The following is an 8,948-nucleotide window of genomic DNA, read 5'->3' on the forward strand; positions in this document are numbered from 1 at the left end:
TCTGGCGTTTTACTCCAGACAGCAACATGGAACTGGCGTTGAGCGCCAGTTTACGTGGTCAATTCCCGAATAAAGTATGGACTATTATATATTTCTGGAAAGCTCTGGATGTCTACTTTCCAACTCCATTGAGAGCGCGCTATTTGGAGTTCTGTAGCTCCAGAAAATCCATTTCGAGTGCAGGGAGGTCAGATTCCAACAGCATCAGCAGTCCTTTGTCAGCCTCCTATCAGAATTTTGCTCAAGTCCCTCAATTTCAGCCAGAAATTACCTGAAATCACAGAAAAACACACAAAATCATAGTAAAGTCCAGAAATGTGAATTTAACATAAAAATTGATGAAAACATCCCTAAAAGTAGCTTGAACTTACTAAAAACTACCTAAAAACAATGCCAAAAAGTGTATAAATTATCCGCTCATCAATGTTTTTATTATTTTTTATGCAAAATTCACATTTCTGGACTTTACTATGAGTTTGTGTATTTTTCTGTGATTTCAGGTTTTTTCTGGCTGAAATTGAGGGACCTGAGCAAAAATTTGATAGGAGGCTGACAAAGGACTGCTAATGCTGTTGGATTCTGACCTCCCTGCACTCGAAATGGATTCTCTGGAGCTACAGAACTTCAAATGATGCACTATTAACTGAGTTAGAAATTAGATATCCAGGAATTTCCAGCAATATATAATAGTCCATACTTTATTCGAGTTTAGATGACGCAAACTGGCATTCAACGTCAGTTCCATGCTGCATTCTGGAGTAAAACGCTAGAAACACGTCACAAACCAAAGTTAAATGCCAAACAGACGTTACAACTTGGCTTTTAACCCCAAGAGAAGCCTCTGAACGTGTAAAGCTAAAGCTCAGCCCAAGCACACACCAAAGTGGGCCTCGGAAGTAGATTTCTGCACTTAGACTTATTTCTGTAAACCCTAGTTGCTAGTTTAGTATAAATAGAACTTTTTACTATTGTACTAGGGGTCTTTTTCCCTATTTTCGAATTCATATGCCATTTAGGGAGGCTGGCCATTCGACCATGCCTGGACCTTGATCACTTATGTATTTTCAATGGTGGAGTTTCTACACACTATAGATTAAGGTGTGGAGCTCTGCTGTTCCTCGAGTATTAATGCAATTACTATTATTCTTCTATTCAATTCAGCTTATTCTTATTCTAAGATATTCGTTGCACTTCAATATGATGAATGTGATGATCCATGACACTCATCATCATTCTCACCTATGAACGCGTGACTGACAACCACTTCCGTTCTACCTTAGAACGAGCGTGTATCTCTTGGATTCCTTAATCGGAATCTTCATGGTATAAGCTAGAATTAATTGGCAGCATTCTTGAGAATCAGGAAAGACTAAACCTTGTCTCTGGTATTCCGAGTAGGATTCAAGGATTGAATGACTGTGACGAGCTTCAAACTCACGAGTGTTGGGCGTAGTAACAGACGCAAAAGAATCACTTATTTCTATTCCAACATGATCGAGAACCGATAGATGATTAGCCGTGTTGTGACAGAGCATTTGGACCATTTTCACTGAGAGGAAGGGAGGTAGCCATTGACAACGGTGAAACCCAACATACAGCTTGCCATGGAAAGGAGTAAGAATGATTGGAGGAGGGCAGTAGGAAAACAGAGATTCAGAAGGGACAAAGCATCTCCATACACTTATCTGAAATTCCCACCAATGAATTACATAAGTATCTCTACCTTTATTTTTTGTTTATTTATCCTTATTCTCGAAAACCATTATAACCATTTGAATTCGCCTAACTGAGATTTACAAGATGACCATAGCTTGCTTCATACCAACAATCTCCGTGGGATCGACCCTTACTCATGTAAGGTATTACTTGGACGACCCAGTGCACTTGCTGGTTAGTTGTGCGAAGTTGTGACAAAGTGTGATTCACGTTTGAGAGCTCCAAGTCTATTGGTGCCATTGTTGATGATCACAATTTCGTGCACCACTAGCCATCCGATGGTTGAAGATCTTCCTGATCATGGCATCATGAGTCTTGTCCCATATAAATTTCTCCTGTTCAAAGAAGTATTTAGCACTAGTTAATCGAAGTATACCGTATTAAATAAAATAGAAGATATAAACTAGCTAAGGTTTGAATATGTTGAGTTCTCACAGCCCATTTCTAAAACCATCACTCTTTAGTCTCAGCAGAAATCTTCTTGTAGCTCGGCCATGGATGGTCGTACATTAACTTAATGACATTGGTACGCTCCTGTGTACATCCGTTGTTATTTGGTGCAAACTTATAAATGGAAGACTTGAGATTAGTAGTTTAAGTCAAATTTGAACTTCAATTATATTTAGAAATTTTGGTAGAGTTTCGTCTATAATTAGAAGGCGCTGCAAACCATTATGGCAATATACAATACAAAATCAGCAGAAATTTCTATCAACAATCATGAATTCGTAAACATCTTCAGCATTTCAAACCTACTAACCCAAATCAAACCTATTTTAACAACCTAAATCCAGTAAAACCAAAAAATTGAATCTAATTAAAGTAAACTAACTACATTGCATTTAAAAGATACTAAAATAGTACTCAAGCCGTCAAACCATCAAGCCAAATTGTCATTCATACGACAGGCAGTGGTAGAGGGGCATCTGGCTGGAATCTGTAAGATGAATCCAACACTATGGTGTCTGTTGTAACACCCTACCACACAGAGCTTTACGCATAGGATATAAATCAGAGGTAGCGAGGTGCTACGACATCTAAAAGTGAAATACATACATATATGACAAGGATAATGTAGCTAGGAGTCTTCAAAGTAAATGGTATGAAGCATGCCTTATAAGGGTGTGGATACCTCTCCCTAGCATGACGCATTTTGACGAGTGAGTGTAGGGGGCTTCAGCTAGCATCCCTATCGTCAAAGGCAAAACTTTGAAGCCTTGTGTGCCAAAGCGGATAATATCGTGTTAGCGGATGGTCTGGGCTGTTACAGATGGTATTAGAGCCAGAACCCGGATCGATGTGCCAGCGAGGGCGCTGGGCTCCCTTAGGGGGGTGGATTGTAAGGCCCACATCGGTTGGGGAAGAGAACAAAGCATGCCTTATAAGGGTGTGGATACTTCTCCCTAGCATGATGCGTTTTAACGAGTGAGTGTGGGGGGCTTCGGCTAGCATCCCTATCGTCAAAGGAAAAACTGTGAGGCCTTGTATGCCAAAGCGGACAATATCGTGCTAGCGGGTGGTCTGGGCTGTTACACCAGCTATCAAGTCCAGGGAGAAAAGTGAGAGAGCTTCTATAGGCGTGGCACGCCAGCTATTGCTTCCAGAAAGAGTGCATGAAGCTTACAATGGGCGTGGCACGCTAGCTATAGGGCGTGGCATGCCAGTTATCAATTCTAAAGGAGAGCCCATGATGAATTACAATGGGCGTGGCACGCCAAGGCCAGGCGTGGCATGCCAGTTATCAATACCAGAGGAGTCTCCATGAAGATTTATAATGGGCGTGGCACGCCAACTACAAATTCCAGAGAAGGATCCTTGAAGACTTGAAAAGGGTATGGCACGCCAAGCTGGGCGTGACACGCCAACCCTATCATCCACAATGGGCGTGGCACGCCAGGTCGAAGCCGTGGCACGCCAGTACAACTGAGCAGAGGAGAATGGAGGAACCACCATTTATGGGGGTCGGTGCACGAAATTGTGATCACACTTTTCACAACTCCGCACAACTAACCAGCAAGTGCACTGGGTCGTCCAAGTAATACCTTACGTCAGTAAGGGTCGATCCCACGAAGATTGACGGCTTGAAGGAAGCTATGGTCATCTTGTAAATCTCAGTCAGGCAGATTCAAATGGTTATGAGGTTTTAATAATTAAAAGATAAATAAAATGGAAAATAACATAGAGATACTTATGTAATTCATTGGTGGGGATTTCAGATAAGCGTTTGGAGATACGTTGTTGCTTCTGAACCTCTACTTTTCTATTGTCTTCATCCAATCATGCATCCTCCCTTCCATGGCAAGCTGTATGATTCTCTTAGTGAAAATGGTTCGGCTACGGTTTCTGCACGGCTAATCAACTGTCGGATTTCTCGTCTCGGATGAAAAATACCAGGCACAACTATCGCAGGGCTAATCATCTGTCGATTCTCACTTGTGTCGGAATAGGATCCCTTGATCCTTTTGCACACTGTCACTGCACGCAACAGTCGCAAGTTTGAAGCTCTTCACAGTCATCCCGTCCCAGATCCTACTCGGAATACCACAGACAAGGTTTAGACTTTCCGGATCTCAGGAATGCTGCCTATTGGTTTTAGCCTATACCACGAAGGTTCTAATCTTAGATGCGGATGCTCTATTGTCAGGAGAGACAATGTGAATCACAGATCAGAGACCCAAGAGAATATACTCTGGCTGTCCTCCAATGCCTATGTTGAACATCATGTAGACCGCTTGTGGTTGTTAGGCATGCGGATCTTGGCTAAGCGAGTAACGAAGATAGTGGGTGATTGTCACGGGTTACCCCTTCATTCTGACTTAACTGAATTAAGTACGAGAGTATATCTTGAAGAAGAAGTATGTGTGAATTGAAAGAAAGACAATAGTACTTGCATTAATTCATGAGGAACAGCAGAGCTCCTCACCTTAATCTCTGAGGTGTAAAAACTCCACTGTTGAAATTATATAAGAGAAAAATGGTCTAGGCATGGCCGAATGGCCAGCCACTAAAAAGGGTTCGAAAAACTCCCAAAAGGTCAAAGACTCCGAATACAATAGTAGAAAGTGCTATTTATACTAAACTAGTAAACTAGGTTTACAGAAAATGAGTAACTAAGTGCAGAAATCCACTTCTAGGACCCACTTGGTGTGTGCTTGGGCTGAGCTTTGAAGCTTTCACATGCATAGGCCACTCTTGGAGTTAAACGCCAGCTTGGATGCCAGTTTAGGTGTTTAACTCCAGTTTTGGTGTCAGTTCCGGCGTTTTACACCAGAAAAGGGTCTCTGGTGGGCTTTCGGACGCCAGTTTGGGCCATCAAATCTCGGGCAAAGTATAAACTATTACACATTTCTGGAAAGCCCAAGATGTCTACTTTCCAATGCAATTAAGAGCACGCCAATTGGCCTTCTGTATCTCCAGAAAATCCACTTCGAGTGCAGGGAGGTCAAAATCCAACAGCATCTGCAGTCCTTTCTTAGCCTCTGAATCAGATTTTTGCTCAGGTCCCTCAATTTCAGCCAAAAAATACATGAAATCACAGAAAACACACAAACTCATAGTAAAGTCCAGAAATATGATTTTTGCATAAAAACTAATAAAAATATACTAAAAATAACTAAAATATACTAAAAACTACCTAAAAACAATGCCAAAAAGCGTATAAATTATCCGCTCATCACAACACCAAACTTAAATTGTTGCTTGTTCCCAATCAACCAAAAACAAAATAGGATAAAAAGAAGAGAATATACAATAAATTCCAAAACATCAATGAAGCTTAGTTCTAATTAGATGAGCGGGGCTAGTAGCTTTTTGCTTTTGAACAGTTTTGGCATCTCACTTTATCCTTTGAAGTTCAGAATGATTGGCATCCATAGGAACTTAGAATTTAGATATTGTTATTGATTCTCCTAGTCTTGGCCGTGACCCTAAGCATCTTATTTTCCAGTATTACCACCGGATAAATGCCACAGACATATAAATGGGTGAACCTTTTCAGATTGTGACTCAGCTTTGCTAGAGTCCCCAGTTAGAGGTGTCCAGAGTTATTAAGCACACTTTTTTTGCTTTAGATCATGACTTTAACCACTCAGGCTCAAGCTTTTCACTTGGACCTTCATGACACAAGCACATGGATAGGGACAACTTGATTTAGCCGCTTAGGCCAGGATTTTATTCCTTTGGGCCATCCTATCCATTAATACTCAAAGCCTTGGATCCTTTTTACCCTTGCCTTTTAGTTTAAAGGGTTACTAGCTTTTTCTGCTTGTTTTTTTTCTTTTCTTTTTCTTTTTTTTTATTTTTCGCCTTTTTTTCTTGCAAGCTTTGTGTTTTTCACTACTTTTTCTTGCTTCAAGAATCAATTTTATGATTTTTCAGATTATCAATAACATTTCTCTTTTTTCATTATTCTTTCAAGAGCCAACAATTTTAACATTCATAAACTTCACTATAAAAAATATGCACTGTTCAAGCATTCATTCAGAAAACAAAAAGTATTGCCACCACATCAAAATAATTAAACTACTTTCAAGATAGAATTCAAAATTCATGTACTTCTTGTTCTTTTGCAAATAGAAACATTTTTCATTTAAGAAAGGTGAAGGATTCATGGGACATTCATAACTTCAAGGCATAGACATTAGACACTAATGGTCATGTAATAAAGACACAAAAATAGATAAAACATAAAGCACAAGAAATGAAAAAACAGAAAAACAAATAACAAAAAAACTAAAGAACGGGTCCACCTTAGTGATGGTGGCTAGTTCTTCCTCTTGAAGATCCTGTGCTTTAGCTCCTCAATATCTCTTCCTTGCCTTTGTTGCTCCTCCCTCATGACTCTTTGGTCCTCTCTAATTTCATGGTGGATAATGGAGTGCTCTTGGTGCTCCATCCTTAGTTGCTCCATATTAGAACTCAAATCTCCTAAAGAGGTCTTGAGTTGCTCCCAATAGTTGTGTGGAGAAAAATGTATCCCTTGAGGCATCTCAGGGATTTCTTGATGAGGGACATCCTCATGCTTTTGTTGAGGTCCATGAGTGGGCTCTCTTGTTAGCTCCACTTCTTTTTAGTGATGGGCTTGTCCTCTTCAATGAGGATGTCTTCCTCTATGACAATTCTGGCTAAATTACATAGGTGACAGATGAGATGAGGAAAGGCTAACCTTGCCAAAGTGGAGGGCTTGTCAGCCACCTTGTATAGTTCTAGAGGTATGATATCATGAACTTCCACTTCCTCTCCAATCATGATGCTATGGATCATGATAGCCTGATCCACAGTTACTTCGGATCGGTTGCTAGTAGGAATGATAGAGCGTTAGATGAACTCTAACCATCCTCTAGCCATGGGTTTGAGGTCAAGCCTTCTCAGTTGAACCGGCTTGCCTTTGGGGTCTCTCTTCCATTGGGCTCCATCTACACAGATGTCCATGAAGACTTGGTCCTACCTTTGATCAAAGTTGACCCTTCTTGTAAAAGGATGAAGATCTCCTTGCATTATTGGCAAGTTGAATGCCAACCTCATATTTTTCGGACTGAAATCTAAGTATTTTCTCCGAACCATTGTGAGCCAATTCTTTGGGTTCGGGTTCATACTTCGATCATGGTTCTTAGTGATCCATGCATTAGCATAGAACTCTTGAACCATTAAGATTCCGACTTGTTGGATGGTGTTGGTGAGAGCTTCCCAACCTCTTCTTTGAATCTCTTGTCGGATCTCCAGATTTTCACTCTTTTTGAGCTTGAAGGGGACCTCGGAGATCACCTTCTTCTTGGCCACAACTTCATAAAAGTGGTCTTGATGGACCTTTGAGATAAATCTCTCCATCTTTCATGACTCAAAGGTGGAAGCAAATGCCTTCTCTTTCCTTTTTCTAGAGGTATTTCCGGCCTTAGGTGCCATTAATGGTTATGAAAAAAATAAAAAGCAACGCTTTTTCCACACCAAACTTAAAAGGTTTGCTCGTCCTCGAGCAAAAGAAGAAAGAAAGGAGTAGAAGAAGAAAGAATGGAGGAGATGGAGGTGGAAGAGAGGTTTGGCCAAGGGGGGGTTTGGAGAGTTTGTATTTTGTGAAAAAGTAGGAGTAAGGAGGGGTATATATAGGATAAGGGGGAGAGGGAATCCGTGTGATAGGGGTTGGGTTTGGGAGGGAAATGGTTTGAATTTGAGTGGGTGGGGGTAGGTGGGTTGTATGATGGGAAATAGTGGATGGATGTGAGTGGTGAAGAGGTTATGGGGAAGAGGGTAGGAATTGATAGGTGAATAGAGTTTGGGAAAAGGTGTTATGGAAAGATGTGAAGAGGAGTGAGAATGAGTTGGGGTAGGTAGGGATCTTGTGGGGTCCACAGATCTTGAGGTGTCAAGGATTTCTCATCCCTGCACCTTTCTGGCGTTTAAATGCCTTCTGTGTGGCATTTCTGGCGTTGAACGCTAGGTTGCGGCCCATTTCTGGCGTTAAACGCCAGTCTGGCTGCCAGTTCTGGCGTTTAACGCTCAGAATGCTGCCAGACTGGGCGTTAAACGCCCATTCTGCTACCCTTACTGGCGTTTAACGCTAGGCAGACACCAAGCACCCTTTTCTGGCGTTAAACACCAGCCTGTGTGCCATTTCTGGCATTTAACACCCAGAATGGTGCCAGATTGGGCGTTAAACGCCCACTTTGCTAGCCTTACTGGCGTTTGAACGCCAGTAAGCTCATCCTTCAGGGTGTGCTATTTTTGATGCTATTTTTGATTCCTGCGTTAATTATGTAGCTGTTTTTGTGACTTCACATAATCATCAACCCTAAAGAAGACATAGACTATGATGAGCGGATAATTTATACGCTTTTTGGCATTGTTTTTAGTATGTTTTTAGTATGTTTTAGTTAGTTTTTAGTATATTTTTATTAGTTTTTAGTTAAAATTCACTTTTCTGGACTTTACTATGAGTTTGTGTGTTTTTCTGTGATTTCAGGTATTTTCTGGCTGAAATTGAGGGACGTGAGCAAAATCTGATTCAGAGACTAAAAAGGACTGCAGATGCTGTTGGATTCTGACCTCCCTGCACTCGAAGTGGATTTTCTGGAGCTACAGAAGCCCAATTGGCGCGCTCTCAACGGCGTTGGAAAGTAGACATTCTGGGCTTTCCAGCAATGTTTAATAATCCATACTTTGCCCGAGATTTGATGGCCCAAACCGGCGTTCCAAATCAGCTCAAAACTGCCCGGCGTTAAACACCGGAACTGGCACAA

Source organism: Arachis duranensis, chromosome 1 (genome assembly GCF_000817695.3).
Source record: "Arachis duranensis cultivar V14167 chromosome 1, aradu.V14167.gnm2.J7QH, whole genome shotgun sequence".
NCBI lineage: Eukaryota > Viridiplantae > Streptophyta > Magnoliopsida > Fabales > Fabaceae > Arachis > Arachis duranensis.